The following is a 15012-nucleotide window of genomic DNA, read 5'->3' as shown; positions in this document are numbered from 1 at the left end:
TAGCTCCTCCCCCATGGGCAGAGCATCTCACAGTGGGCTGATATCATTCTGCCTCATGCTGTGGGTCCTTGATTAGCCATGAAACAGAAATGGCTCTGGGAGGGAGTTATCTCTGAGTCACGTGGCAAGACATTGATGGGCCCATTAACAGGATATAAGGAAGAAACAATGCCCCTCCTGGTTTCAGCAGCTCTTGAGGATGGCATTAGAATACATCTTTACACTGCAACCCAGGACAAGCGGTCACCCCAGTGTCCAGGTGGCAGCAGCAGCAAAGCCACCCAGCACCAGCACTGACTGAGCTCCATGCCCAGGAGGAGCCGTGGATGCCCACGGTGTGGGCAGGCAGAAGCCAGGCAGGGGCTGCTGTTAAAATGGAGGTTTTGGGGGGTTCAATTAAGTTAGCAATATGGACTAAGCATTTAAATTTTAAATTGTAGAATTATGTGTTTAATTTTAACCTTTTACTTAAGAAACCTCTGCCATGGTACAAAGGGCATAGGAAAATGCAAATTTCTGAAGCTTCTTGCTATGAAGGACAATACCAGGGTCATAAATAGGGGAGGAGATCTTTCTCCTTTTTAATGCCTTTATTAAAAACATTCAGCTCAGGTTGGGGAGAAAGGACAGGTTGCCCGCACCCCCACTGCTCCCAGGAGTGGCACAGAGGAGGAGGATGATGCAGCTGTGTCCGCTGGTATGCAGGCAGAGCTGGGGCTTCCATCCTCGAGGGAGTAGTGGGAATTCTGCTTTTTTGGTCTAACATTCCAGGTCCTCTTTCTAGATGACATCCTTTCAGGTTAGGATGAGGAGTAAAAAGGATCTTAGCAGATACTAAGGATTAAGTTCCTCACCTTTAGACCTTACTTAGGTTTCTTAATTTTATGTCGGCTCATTGTTTTTAGGGGTTTTTTCCTGGAAAATTGCAAAATTTGGTGAAATGCATTCTCATCTGCATACTAGCTCTGATGTCCCCCCCCCCCCACCCTGCTACCTGCAGGCTCTGGGGAAGCAGCAGGGGGACAATTGCGCTTGATTTCTAACCATTAACAGGTAATTGAAGAAAAACTATTAACAAGAGATGATTGCAACATGAAGCTATCAACAACAAATAGTCAACATTTCAACTCACAACAACTGGCCCAACCGGTTTAACTTTGCAGCCTTAAAAAAAATGGATAATTTGTTGGGGCGAACACCCCAGGTGTGGAGACACGAGACTTGACTCCATTTCAGAAGGCTGATTTATTATATATTCTATTAAAATACTACAATAAAACTATACTAAAAGAACAGAGAGGAAAAAATGACCAGAAGGCTACAAAGAAGAAGAATAGAATGGAATGCATAACAAAAATCTTGTGACTGCTCACAGGCTCAACACAGTTGGCTGTGATTGGTCATCCAGTGAAACCAATCCACATGGACCAATGGAAGATGCACCTGTTGCATTCCACAGCAGCAGATAGTTATTGTTTACATTTCTTTCCTGAGGCCCTCAGCTCCTCAGGAGGGGAAAAATCCTAGGAAAGGATTTTTAATAAAATATCATAGCTACAGATAACTTTTTTACTCATAACACCAGGAGAAGACCAGGGAATGCAGGAAGCCTAGACTAAGGAGCTCCTCTGTCTCCAAGCTGATCCAAACCAACAGACGTACTCAGATAAGCACCAGGGGACCACAGTGCACGCACAAAGGAGAAAAGTTCAAAAGTTCAGCCATGACCAAGACCACAGCCTTCGGCCTCAGAGACCACCAAAGACCCCAGTGTGACCACCACAGGAAACAACGCGTGCCCAGAAGGGCGTGGATCTCATCGCCATGGGAGGGGAGGACAGGCGGGGCCAGGGGTTGAATGTGCATGAAGAGATTGTGTAATGCATTGCATATGGAACATGTTTGTGAACAAAGATGTGGCTCGGACCAGGGCTTGGGGCACAAGTTTTCACGAGAGCCATCTCACTTGTGCCAGGCCCTGACACGCATCCCCACTTCATAACTACATCAGGTTGTGGAGTGGCGCTATAGGACATGAAATAAAGCAACGCAGACACGCATCTCTCCAAGGTAGAAAAGGGGGCAGTTAAATTTCTGACTCGAACATTTACAGATTTCCAAAAGTGAGAGTGGATTGGAGGGTGAAAGTGCCACCTCTCCAATGACACTGGACAAACCAACAGTCCATCAAATTTCTCCTCCTGCAGAAAAGAATGCATAACAATACGTTATTTGCATAAAGTCTGTGACAAAGTTTGTTACAAGAATGTAAACATCAGAAGGCTTAGAAGAACTTGTCCTAGGGTGAGGTTATGATGCTTGCATCCCCAGTCGTGTGTTCTGTTAATGCTGGATATTACGTACTGTGCCTTCACGACTGGCCCTGAAGAGCAAGGTTTGTTTTGGTTTGTTATCAGCCTGCTCCCCCACGGCTGGCAGGACAGACAGATGGCGCAGTTCATAGTGCAGCTTTTGCTTTCTGCTTTGCTTGCTGTTGCTTGCTTTGCTCTTGCTTCTGCTGTGCTCCCGCTTTGCTTTTGCTTTTTGGCTTCTGCTTGTTAGTTAGTTTAGCTAAGCAGTCCAAATTTTTCCCTGGACTGTTTTTCCTTTCCCTTTTTGAAACCACTCACACCTGCTCCAGACTGGGACCTGGGAAACATTGAGAGTTTGCATCCTCTGGCTGCAGCAGCTATCCCCAGTGCCGGAGGGAGCAACAAGAGAGCCACCACTGCCAGGAAAGACTTTCTGAATTTGTCATCCTTTTCAGATCGGTGAAAGCATTGTCATCTGCTATTGTTCATTTTGTGTGCTGGGGGTGTTTTGCCTGTCAAATAAACAGGTTCTTTCCACTTCTCTCCAAGGAATCCTTCCCGAACCGCTGGGGGGAAGGGGCCATGTGGGGTTGCTTTCTGGGGGGCCCCATTGGAGGTTTTCTCCCAGATTTACCCGAATCCAGGACAGAACATTAAAAACCAGGGCGACAGTGGAGTCTATTTATTCTGCATATGGCTTCACTGTGACCAGTGGTGGGGCCCCGAGGGGATGGGGCAGCCCATGCTGAGCGTCCCTGGGCTGAGGGACATTTCCTTCCGTGGGATCATCTGGGCCCAGACCTCCTCCAGTGCCGTGCCCAGGAAAAGAGGGAAGCCATCAAGAGTATCTCCAGGGACACAGCCTGACCAGCAATGTCAGCAGGCAAAACAAAGCTCCTCCCTAATTAACACACACTGGATAGGACCTAATTGATGGGCCATCACCAATGCAGGGTGCTGCACAGGGTCTGCTGCTCTCAGCGAGGGCCTAAGGGAAGGGAAGGGAAGGGAAGGGAAGGGAAGGGAAGGGAAGGGAAGGGAAGGGAAGGGAAGGGAAGGGAAGGGAAGGGAAGGGAAGGGAAGGGAAGGGAAGGGAAGGGAAGGGAAGGGAAGGGAAGGGAAGGGAAGGGAAGGGAAGGGAAGGGAAGGGAAGGGAAGGGAAGGGAAGGGAAGGGAAGGGAAGGGAAGGGAAGGGAAGGGCTGTGTGGCCTCGGGGTCCGACAGGGCTGGTGAGCAGCCCCAGAGACACAACAACCCAGGTCCAACCATGCTTGTTTTCCAGTTCAAAACACTCGGCGTAGCTGGCCTGGACTTCCCTGTAGGGCACGTGGGGGCTTTGGAGTCCCCAGTAAGGTGCACGAGGGGCTGGGGTCCCTCATGGCACACCCAGGGATATTTTAGGTTTCCTCTGAGGCATGGAGGGCACTGGGGTCCACTTCAAGTCATGCAAGGGATTTGGAATCCTGTGTGAGGCATGCAGAGGGTTTGGGATCTCTCCCAAGGTGTGCAGGGTGCTGGGATCTCTCCTGAGGCACATGTCACGGTTCTGGGGTCTCATTTCACATGTAGAAAGGGCTGTGGACTCTCGTAAGCGTGCAGGTGCTTTGTGTCCCTCCTGCTGCACACAGTGGGGCTGGAGTGTCTACTGAGGCACGCAGGGGACAGGGACCTCCGGCAGTCCCTCCCGGGCCCGTGCGGCTCGGGGCTGCCGCGGCCCAGGGCCAGCCGCCGTGCCGGGATGGCGGTGGCGAGGCGCCGAGGCGGAGCTGCCCCGCCGGGTCACGCTGCACCGGCACGGCACGGGCCATGCTGAGCGCCGAGCAGGTGGCACCGCCAGCCCAGGGGCCACAGCCCCAGCCCTGCCTCTTTTGGGGCCGGGCACAGACAGCCCCGTGGGACGGGCACCGCTCAGTGCCTGAGGGGACGGAACAGATGCCAGAGGAGCCCCAGGAGCCCTGTACAGGGCCCTGGCGTTGCCCGCCCGGCTCCCCCGGGCCTGTGGCCATCCCGGGCAGCAGGGGCTCGCTCTGGGCCGTGCTCTCCCCGGCCATCGGGGCTCCGGGCCAGCACCCGGCTCCTGCCACTGCCCTGAGAATGCTGAGGGGCTTTCGCGGCGGAACTGAACTTGACAGGGACAGAATTCATAGGAGACTTGTTTTGGCCTTTTACACGGTTAACTGAGAAACAACTTAAAATCCCAGGCTAAATCGTCTGCTTTAACGCGTGGGGATTCCTTCAAGACCCTTCCTAACTCCCGTGGTGCCGGGCCGGGCCGCGTCCCAGCGAGCACCAACACCAGCAGCTCGATGGATGCAGCACGGCTGGCACCAGGGAAACGAGTCAGTATCCCTACAGCTGCCCGCTCTGCCTGCACGGCTGTAACACAACAGCAATGTTACAGAAGGAACAGGCATTTTTACATCCTCACGACCGTGTGATCTTTGGTCCTGGTGGTGGATCAGAGAGAAAAGCCAAATGTGACAGACTAAACATGACTCTAGGAGAGGGATGCCTCAGCAGAGGGTCTGGGGACCTGTGGTGCCAGCCAGTGGCCCGGCACTCGGACACAGCAGCAAGACCCCAGACTATCACACTTCACCTGGGAGGGTAGAAAAGCTCAGGAGTTCTTTGTTCAAGGTCCTCCAGAGGCACCAGCTGAAGCTGCCACAGTTCCACCTTGATAAAATTGTTTAAAAAGATCCAGAGGTCTGACACTCTGCTGTGGAGGACATTCCACATGTTATATTTGCCCAATTATCCAATTAAAAAAAAAAGCCACAAAAACAACCAAACAAAATGAAACAAAACAGCAATTTGAATTATGTAGCTTAATATATATACAATTGAATACAATCAAAATATTGACAGTATCATTTGCTGGAAGTAACGAATAATTTGGTCCTGATAATAGCGTATAAGCAAAAATAACCATGCGGGGTATGCGTGGGGTACGGAGTGCATGGCTTTTGGACCCCTGTCACCTCAGGTACTAGCGTGTCAAGCCAAAATTTTCCTTTTTATGCTGTATGTCATTACCATCTCCTCCCATTTTCAATTCATCACACTTGTATCATCGCCCTCATCATCACCTTTACCACGCATGCTCCACACTTCTTTAAGTAAGTTGTACCACTCTTTGGGGATCTTCTTTGAGGAAGGCCTCTCCTCTTCCTCCATGTCCTGTAGTTCACTTTTTGGATTACACATGCGCACCAAGCTGCTACAGTATAAGCCAATACTGTGTTCTAACATTAAAGCAGTGGATCTCATATAATCAACATTTTCCTGGTGTCCAACCAAATTCTCCTCTCTTCCACTAAATTTAATCATAGTTATCTCTTGCTTCCTCCTGTTCTGAACATCTGCAGGAGACCTGTAGGGAGAGGGATAAACCCTCCTCTCTCTTTCTTGCTTGGCATTACACCTTTAACTGTTTTATTATTTCCAAATATTAATTACTTTATTAATATTGATTACTCTTTCAAATTTGTCAGCATGAATGATATCTATTTACCACACACAGTTCTCATCTTTTGGGCATTTAGGAGCTTTTCATTTTGCTTTGCACCCAAGAAAAATATACCCCCAAATGTGCACAAATAACTCCTTTCGCATATCCTCCTTTTCAGCTGGTTTTTCCATTTTTCTCTGCTATCTTGTCCTCATCTTTCCACGAGTCCTGTGTCTATTCAAGTCCAGCCTGGGACCGTGCACGCATTTGCTTTAGTTCTGTAGTGATTTATGCCCAGCCATCCTGCCAACCACACCCATTTCAATGTTGCAACAACCTAACTCTGGGCTGCAGTATGTGAATCACACTCTGCTGTGTGAGATGGCAGAGCACCAGAGCAGGCTCTGAAGAAGGGGCATTCGGTACATTAGTGAAGTGAGTGCTGGAACCTGGGCTAGCTCTTAGAACTCCAGCACTACGGCAGGAGTCGGGAACTGCCTCGCTATGGGGATTTACCAGAGGCAGAACCTGTAGTGCCACTTGCTCTCCAGTGCCAGACACAAGCCACGACAGGGACGAGGCACAGGAGAAAGGAGGAGGCGTCCCGTCTTCAGGTTCCGCAAGGAACACCTTAGTCCAGGCGAAGAGAACAGGATGAAAAGCCCCTAGCTGTACTGCCCAAGGGGTTTTGTACACATACAAGTCATGGGGTGGGTGCAAACAATGAACCAATAGGGAATGCTCAGGAGAGGAGTGAGGGGATTACATCAAGTGTCTGGGGCCAGTTGGGGTAGGAGGGTGGAGAGGATGGGTCACAAGGGCCAATGGGGCTCCCAGGAGTAGGGGAATTCCAAAGGGGAGTTGCAGTCAGGGATTGGCCCAAAGGTTTGGGAACCAAGGGGCTGGGTTGCCTTGACAGGCAGGGAAAGAGCTGGAACAAGGGGTGGGGAAGGGCATGAGGGACAGTTTGGAGGGAGGGTAAAACCCACAGGTGAACCAAGTCAGGAAAAAAAATGGGGGATAACAGAGCCCTTAAACAACACTTCAAATGAAATCAATAAAATAAATTTGAACTGCAACAATAAGAGCATCTTGAGGGACGCAGCCTGACCAGCAATGTCAGCAGGCAAAAGAAAGGTTTTGCTAAGCAATGGCCCTTTGATGAAGCAAAACATTTACAATCAGGGCAGTCCATTCATGCGGACGGGCGCACACTCTGGGGGTAGAGCTGAGGCCATGAGGTCACAGCAGGGCTCTGGGGTCACAGCAGGCTGAGCTCTCAGCAGGCCCTGAGGTCACAGAGGTGCCAGAGGTGCCAGAGCCCCGTGGTTGCACAGCAGCACAAGGAGCCAGCACTCAGTCCCTGAGCACAACTGTTGCGGCAGCAGCGGCGGTGGCAGCAGCGGTGCTGACGTTGGGACAGCGGTGTCGGGACAGCGGTGGCAGCAAGAGCTGCGGGACTGGCGGAGGACAAGGCACCATGGCCCTTGCTCTGCGCCTCCTACTCCTGCTGCTCCTGGCCGTGGCCCTGCCTGCCAGGGCTGCCCAGGCTGCTCCGCTGCAAGCGCGGCGAGCAGGTGAGCCGGCAGCCTGGCTGCCCTTTCCCGGGACAGCGCTCCCGGCTCCCTGGGAAGCGCTGGGGATGGTTTTGCCCAGGGCTTTTGGGAGGGTTTCCTCTGTGGGAGGGAGAGAGACCCCACGGGCCCTGGGCTACTCCAGCCACCCCTCCAGAGATGTTGCAAAGGGCCTGCAAAGAAGTTGGAGAGTGACCAGGAGCCAGCCCAGAGCTCCCCAGGCCCCTGTGCACCTTTGGCCATGTCCATTCACATCTGGCTCCCACAGCCTTACCCAACACCCCTGCATTGCCCAGTTCCCTGTGGCAGAAGGGGATCCCAGCACACCATGGAAATGGTTCTGGTCTCTGCTCCCTTCTAGCCTGGAATCGTGACATGGGTTTTCAGGAAGTCCTGATGAATGATGGTTTGAAGTTCCTGGAGGATGCTGGAGGCAAGTTTTCATTCTGCCTTTCCTTAGTGAATAATAAGGGTCAGTGCAACAGAAGCTCACTTATAAACCATTTCCCTTAACAAAATCTTAAGATTAAAAGAATCTGGAAACCTTGCCCTGCTCCCTTCTGGAGGCCTGAGGGCTCCCACAGGATCACTGTCAGTGGGAGGAAGGAGCATTTAGCTTTCAATCTTCCTCCCGTGTGCTGTGCCAGTGTGTCCTTCCGTGTGCTCTGTGCAGTCACAGAGAAGAGCAGAGAGGGAAGGGGCCGGGCCCAGGGCTGTGCCCCGGGGCTGAGCCTTGTGGGCAGCCTGAGGATCTCCTGCAGTGCCACAGGAGCTCTTCTGTCCTGCCTTTCTTTGCAGCTGAACCTGCCGGTGAAGGGCCCACATCCAGGACAGAGGCTCTGGGAGATGCTGAGGGTAGGTCAAGGCCTTTCCCCTGGGAGAGCTGCCAGCTCAGAGCCCAAAGCTGGGCCAGGGAGGCAGCGCTGCAGGTGCCAGCACAGAACCACGCACGTGTGTGCCCGCGCCCTGCACGATCCCCTCACCGCTGCTGCGGCTCAGTGGTGCCCGTGCAGATCAGCAGAGATGGCAGAAGCTTCTGTGGCTGTTGAGTTACAGGTGTGTCTGCGGGGAGGACTTCTCAAGCTCCAGGGCTGGATGCTTGGCCCCAACCCAGCTCCCATGGCAGGGGTGAGTAGTGTGTCCCTGCTGACCCCACAGGCTGAGCCCTGCTTTTGTGGGATCCATTCCTGGGAAATGGAACTACTTTCTCTTAAGGTCCTCCGACAGGAGAAACCAAAGACATGGCAGGCAAGAAATTCCAGGACCCATTAGTAATCATGTGGCAAATGCTGAAGGAACGTCTGCAGAGAAGACAAGGTGGGTGCATTTCCCTCATTCTTCCCATGGGTCTCAGCAGCTGGGGAAGACTTTGGCTGCACATCTAGACACGCCGTGCCTGGCACAGCTGGAAGGGATCCATGGCAGCCTCGCTGCCCCGCTGCTGCTTTCACGCCCTGCAGGGCTGTTTCCCAGCCTGGCCTGGCTGCAGCTTCTGCCCAGCCTCTGCCGGAAGGCATTTGGCATCAGCTGACAGGCAGCCCAAACTGTAACACACCCTGAGATCCCCCACTATATTCAGCCTAGCAGATTAGGAAAAGGGTGTCTGTTTGGAGGTGGAAGTGCTCACATCATGCCACTGTAATCTGGCCATTTTCCTGCTCCATAAATTTCACAAATATTACCTCTGATGCCACCGCCCAAGTGGGGAACAGCTCCATCTGATGCAGCTGTCTCCCTTCCTTTGTCAAGAGATGGACATAATGCTTCAGTGGAAGTTGGCATTTCTTGAAGGAAGCACTCCATCTTCGGTGCGAGCCCCAGCTGCAGGAAAGAAGGCAATGCCAGACACGGGCACAGGCACAGCAGGTAATTGCTGTGCCGGGCTCAGCCCTGGCCGGGGCTGTGTGGCAGCAGCTCTTCCCCCAGGGCCTGCCCTTGCCCGGCCCAGCAGCAGCCAAAGCTGGAGGTGCCTCGGCTTCCAGGCCTCTGGAGCTGGTTCAGAGCCCCGGGGAAATGGGACTGGTGCAGCAACGTCCCTGGCGCTGCAGCTGCTGCGGAGCTGGCCCTGAGTGCCCAGAGGCCCAAGGCACAGGAGCAGCCCCGAGCGGGAGCCCTGCCGCCAGCCCAGGGCCAGAGCCAGCCCTAGCACACAATGGAAACAGTTCTCATCTTGGTTTGCTTCCAGACTGGGATGCTGGGAATGATTCTGCATTAGCCTGGCGCTCTGAAGTTGTGAAGGCCTCCAAGCATTCTGCAGGTATGTTCTCACTGTCCCACCAAGGCGAAATGTTTGACTGACTGGTCAGGACCAGGTGACAGAAGCTTCTGTGGCTGTTGTGTTACAGATGTGTCTGCAGGGACGACTTCACCAACTCCTACCCTGGATGCTGCACAAAAGCCCAGCTCCTATGGCAGGGGTGAGTAGTGTGTCCCTGCTGAACCCTCAGGCTGAGCCCTGCTTTTGTGGGGTCCATTCCTGGGAAATGGAACTACTTTCTCTTAAGGTCCTACGACAGGAGAAACCAAAGACATGGCCGGCAAGAAATTCCAGGACCCATTAGAAATCATGTGGCAAATGCTGAAGGAATGTCTGCAGAGAAGACAAGGTGGGTGCATTTCCCTCATGCTGCCCCTGGGACTCAGCAGCCGGGGGCTTTGGCTGCACATCTGGACACGCCATGCCTGGCACAGCGGGAAGGGATCCATGGCAGCCTCGCTGCCCCGCTGCTGCTTTCACGCCCTGCAGGGCTGTTTCCCAGCCTGGCCTGGCTGCAGCTTCTGCCCAGCCTCTGCAGGAAGGCATTTGGCATCAGCTGACAGGCAGCCCCTATTGCACCACAGTCCATGCCCACCCTCAGATCCCCTGCAATTTCCTGATGTCCAGGCAGATCAGAAGCTGGGGCTGTTTGGGGAAGGAAGCAGCCTTGGGTTGTCCCAAAATCCTGGGTGTTTTCTGATCCTTATCCGTTCCTTTCACAAGTGATGCCTCACCTTCCCCATTCCCAGTGAGGAATGTTTCCATCTGATCCAGCTGTCTCTTTTCCATTTTTCAGAAATCAAAGGAGAGCCTGTGCAGAAGGAAGCATTTCCCGGAGGAAGCAGTGGTTCTGTGCCAGCCTCTGCTGCAGGAAGGGAGGCCATGCCAGGCACAGACACAGGAGGTAATTGCTGTGCCTCTGGGCCTGAGCCCTGCTGAGGCTTGAGCTGCCCTCTCTGCTGCTTGGCAGTGTGGACACAGCCTGGACTAGAGCGGCACAGCCCAGGGGAATTATCCCGAGCAGGCTCAGGGCACTCGGGTCCTGAGCAGTCCTGCTGGGGTCCCTCCATGGGAGACATGTCCTGAAACCTGGCAGTGACTGCACGGGGTGCCCACGGTGGGGAAAGGACAGAGGGGGAGAGCAAGGCTCCAGTGTGTCCTGAGAGGGCCTGGCTGTTTGCCCTTGGGATCTGGGAGCTGTCCCAGCAGAAGGAGGGCAGGAGGGAGTGTAGGAGGGAGGCATAGCTGTGGCACTGCCTGCTGCAGTTTGCCCCAGGGCTTTAGGGAGGATTTTCTGTGAGTTTGAGGGAGAGAGCCCCAGGAACCTGGGCTACTCCAGCCACCCCTCCCAGGGATGTTGCTGAGGGCAGGGAAAGAGTGTGGAGAGTGATCAGGAGCCAGCCCAGAGCTCCCCAGGCCCCTGTGCACCTTTGGCCATGTCCATTCCCATCTGGGTCCCATAGCCTTACCCGACCCCCTTGCAATGCCTTTTTCCCTGTAGCATTAGGGGATCCCAGCATGCCACAGATACGGTTCTGATCTCTGCTCCCTTTTAGACTGGAATCGTGACATGGGTTTTCAGGAAGTCCTGATGAAGGATGGTTTGAAGTTCCTGGAGGATGCTGGAGGCAAGTTTTCATTCTGCCTTTCCTGAGTGGATAATCAGGATCAATGCAACAAAAGCTCATTTATAAAGCATTTCCCTTAACATTATGTAAGGGCTGAAGGATTCTGAGAATCTTTCCCTGCTCCCTTCTGGATCCCTGAGGGATCCCACAGGATCGCAGTCAGTGGGAGGAAGGAGCATTGATCTTTCAGTCCTCCTCCCGTGTGCTGTGCCAGTGTGTCCTTCCGTGTGCTCTGTGCAGTCACAGAGAAGAGCAGAGAGGGAAGGGGCTGGGCCCAGGGCTGTGCCCCGGGGCTGAGCCTTGTGGGCAGCCTGATGATCTCCTGCAGTGCCACAGGAGCTCTTCTGTCCTGCCTTTCTTTGCAGCTGAACCTGCCGGTGAAGGGCCCACATCCAGGACTGAGGGTCTGGGAGATGCTGAGGGTAGGTCAAGGCCTTTCCCCTGGGAGAGCTGCCAGCTCAGAGCCCAAAGCTGGGCCAGGGAGGCAGCGCTGCAGGTGCCAGCACAGAACCACGCACGTGTGTGCCCGCGCCCTGCACGATCCCCTCACGGCTGCTGCGGCTCAGTGGTGCCCGTGCAGATCAGCAGAGATGGCAGAAGCTTCTGTGGCTGTTGAGTTACAGGTGTGTCTGCAGGGAGGACTTCTCAAGCTCCAGGGCTGGATGCTTGGCCCCAACCCAGCTCCCATGACAGGGGTGAGTAGTGTGTCCCTGCTGACCCCACAGGCTGAGCCCCGCTTTTGTGGGATGCATTCCTGGGAAATGGAACTACTTTCTCTTAAGGTCCTCCAAAAGGAAAGACCCAAGATACTGCAGCCAAAAAGTCTCATGACTCAGATGAATTCCTGAGACAAACACAGAAGGAAGCACCCGGAGGACAAGGTGGGTGCCTTTCCTTCATGCTTCCCCTGGGACTCAGCAGCCGGGTCTTTGGCTGCACATCTGGATACGCCGTGCCCGGCACAGCGGGAAGGGATCCATGGCAGCCTCGCTGCCCCGCTGCTGCTTTCACATCGTGCAGGGCTGTTTCCCAGCCTGGTCTGGCTGCAATTCCTCCCCAGCCTCTGCAGGATGGAATTTGGCAGTAGCTGATAGGGTGCCCCAACTGTACTGTGGGCCTGAGATCCCCTGCCATTTCCCAGTCTCTGAGAAGATCAGGCGGTGCAGCTGTTTGCACAAGGGAGTGCACTGGCCCAGCCCCAATTACCTGGGCTTTTTCCTGATCTTTACTTGTGACTTAGACAAGCATTGCCTCCTGAAGGTGCCACCTCCCCAGTAGGCAATATTTCCATTTGATCCAGTTGTCCCTTTTTTCCTTTTTCAAGTGATGGACCAAAAGGCTGTTCAGGAGGAGGAACACTCAGGGAGAAGCAGTGGCTCATTGGCAGCCCCTGCTGCGGGAAGGAAGGCGATGCCAGACACGGGCACAGGCACAGCAGGTAATTGCTGTGCCGGGCTCCGCCCTGGCCGGGGCTGTGTGGCAGCAGCTCTTCCCCCAGGGCCTGCCCTTGCCCGGCCCGGCGGCAGCCAAAGCTGGAGGCGCCTGGGCTTCCAGGCCTCTGGAGCTGGTTCAGAGCCCCGGGGAAACGGGACTGGTGCAGCAAGGTCCCTGGCGCTGCAGCTGCTGCGGAGCTGGCCCTAAGTGCCCAGAGGCCCAAGGCACAGGAGCAGCCCCGAGCGAGAGCCCTGCCACCAGCCCAGGGCCAGAGCCAGCCCTGGCTCCCGACTGGGCAGGGGCTGCGCTGGGTCCTGACAGGGCCTGAGCCTGTCCCCTGGGGCTGGGGGAGCTGTCACGGGGCAGGGAGGGCCAGGGGTGGCAGTGGCTGCTCAGGGATGGCTTTGGCCCGTGTCCCTGGCAGCAGCCACTGCCCAAGCAGCTGCGCTGCCCCCGGGCTCTCCTCCCGGCCTGCTGGGCTTTGTTGGCTGGCACAGCCTGTGCCCAGGGCCGGCAAGGTGCCTGCAGGCCCCAGCTCTGGGGGAAACAGAGAATGTCCTGCCCGTATCCACCGTGCTGCCAGCTCAGCAGTGCAGCACAGCATGGGCTCACGCTCCCCATCGCTCCCACAGATGCAGCTGGCACCACAAGACCTGTTACCGATGCCCAGGATGGCCTCGGAAGGGGTTTCTGTCAGGGAACAGTCTGCTGGCTAGGGTTACTGGGAGGCGTGCTTTCTTTGGAGCTTGTCTTCATGTTGGGCTGCTTTGGAATCGGGTATTCCTGGAAGAGAAAACAGTGAGTGTTTTGTTGCTCTCCCCCTCAAACAGCTTCTTTTGAAAGTCTAACGTGGTCAGGGAACATTCCCATTGAGACTGCAGTGGGGTTGTGGCCAGTCCATGATTGTCCAAATAACTCTGCTGAGGGTTCTGCTGCTGCCCAGTGCTTCCATTGGCCTCTCAATTGCTGGGCCTTGTCCTGGGGGGCCCGCTGGGGCTGCAGCCAGAGCTGGCTCCCACTGAGTCTGCCTGGCCAAGAGCAGCCCCAGGGGCACGGGGCAGAGGCAGAGGGAGGTGGGGAGGAGAAAGAGCAGGGCCGAGATTGCCCTTGAAAGGCAGAGGCGCTCTGGGGCCCGCTCCTGGCCAGGGAGCCTGCCCAGAGCCGTGCCCTGCTGGCCGGGGCCTTGAGGGGCAGCTGTCCAGCTGGGCCCAGCTGTGCCAGCACCTCCAGCCGTGCTGGGGAGCCTTGCCAGCTCTGGGCCCTGCTGTGCACGAGGGTCCCTGTGTGCCACTGGCAGCTGGAGCCTCAGCCACCTCCTCTCTGCACAGGAGCACCTCGGGACAGGAGTTGGAAGACAGTGGCTGCACCTCACACCCAGACAGCGTGAGCAGCTCCTCCAGCAGCAGGAACAGCCTGGACAGCCCTCTCAAGTGTTCTGTGAAGAGGACCCCAGAACAACCGTCTACGACGAAGCCACCTCTTACACTGTAGATCCCACTGTGACCTGCTCTCTCCATGGGCCTCCCCAAGCTGCCTTCATTCCTTTTTTTCTCTCCGTCTGTCCCATCCCAGCCAACCCGAGTTCCTCCAGGGACCCCAGGACCAGCCCAGCACATTCCAGCACCTCCTGAGACCAACACATCCCTTCCCCTGCCCCTGAGCCCCCTGGCCTTGCCCTCTAGGCAACACTGAAGGTGACACCCCACCCCACCCCACCCCACCCCACCCCACCCCACCCCACCCTCCCCCCCCCTCCAACTCCCGCTTGCAGGGTAGGCAATGGCCCATTCCTATGTTGAAATAAAGAGATGGATTTGTGTCCTAGTTTGAAAGCAAAACCAGTGAGAGACTCCAAGTCAGAAATACAATTTATTAGGAAAAGGGAAAAAAAACCAAAATACATGCAATAATACAAAAGAAAAACCACTGACAGGGTCAGAATACAGCCTGACACCCTGCTAGTTAGGGTGGTGGTAGCAGTCCAGATGAAATGGACTTGTGGAAGTGGTGATCCTGTCGAAACAATCTGGTAGCTCTCATCCTCTGGAAAAGCAGTGGGTAAGGGCGGCGGTTCCTCTGGGAATCCAGTGGAAAGACTGCTTGTTGTGTCCCAAAACCCAGATTATATCCAGCTGGGGATGCTTAGCTCCTCCCCCATGGGCAGAGCATCTCACAGTGGGCTGATATCATTCTGCCTCATGCTGTGGGTCCTTGATTAGCCATGAAACAGAAATGGCTCTGGGAGGGAGTTATCTCTGAGTCATGTGGCAAGACATTGATGGGCCCATTAACAGGAGATAAGGAAGAAACAATGCCCCTCCTGGTTTCAGCAGCTCTTCAGGATGGCATTAGAATA

At 54.8% G+C, this 15012-nt stretch overlaps 2 long non-coding RNA genes across 2 annotated transcripts; both read left to right on the top strand.

The window, feature by feature from the left end:
* Window positions 1–9885: 9885 nt before the first annotated feature.
* LOC135293256 (uncharacterized) lies at window positions 9886–11222 on the top strand. Its single transcript, XR_010355352.1, has 3 exons — window positions 9886–9943; window positions 10391–10498; window positions 11151–11222. It is a non-coding gene; the product is annotated as an uncharacterized LOC135293256 (long non-coding RNA).
* A 408-nt stretch (window positions 11223–11630) lies between these two features.
* Window positions 11631–14334, top strand: LOC135293269 (uncharacterized). Its single transcript, XR_010355362.1, has 6 exons — window positions 11631–11644; window positions 11846–11917; window positions 12005–12103; window positions 12547–12660; window positions 13289–13454; window positions 13985–14334. It is a non-coding gene; the product is annotated as an uncharacterized LOC135293269 (long non-coding RNA).
* Window positions 14335–15012: the final 678 nt, after the last annotated feature.

Source organism: Passer domesticus, unplaced genomic scaffold, assembly GCF_036417665.1.
Source record: "Passer domesticus isolate bPasDom1 unplaced genomic scaffold, bPasDom1.hap1 HAP1_SCAFFOLD_96, whole genome shotgun sequence".
Lineage (NCBI taxonomy): Eukaryota > Metazoa > Chordata > Aves > Passeriformes > Passeridae > Passer > Passer domesticus.
This window is presented reverse-complemented; position numbering and strand designations above follow the sequence as displayed.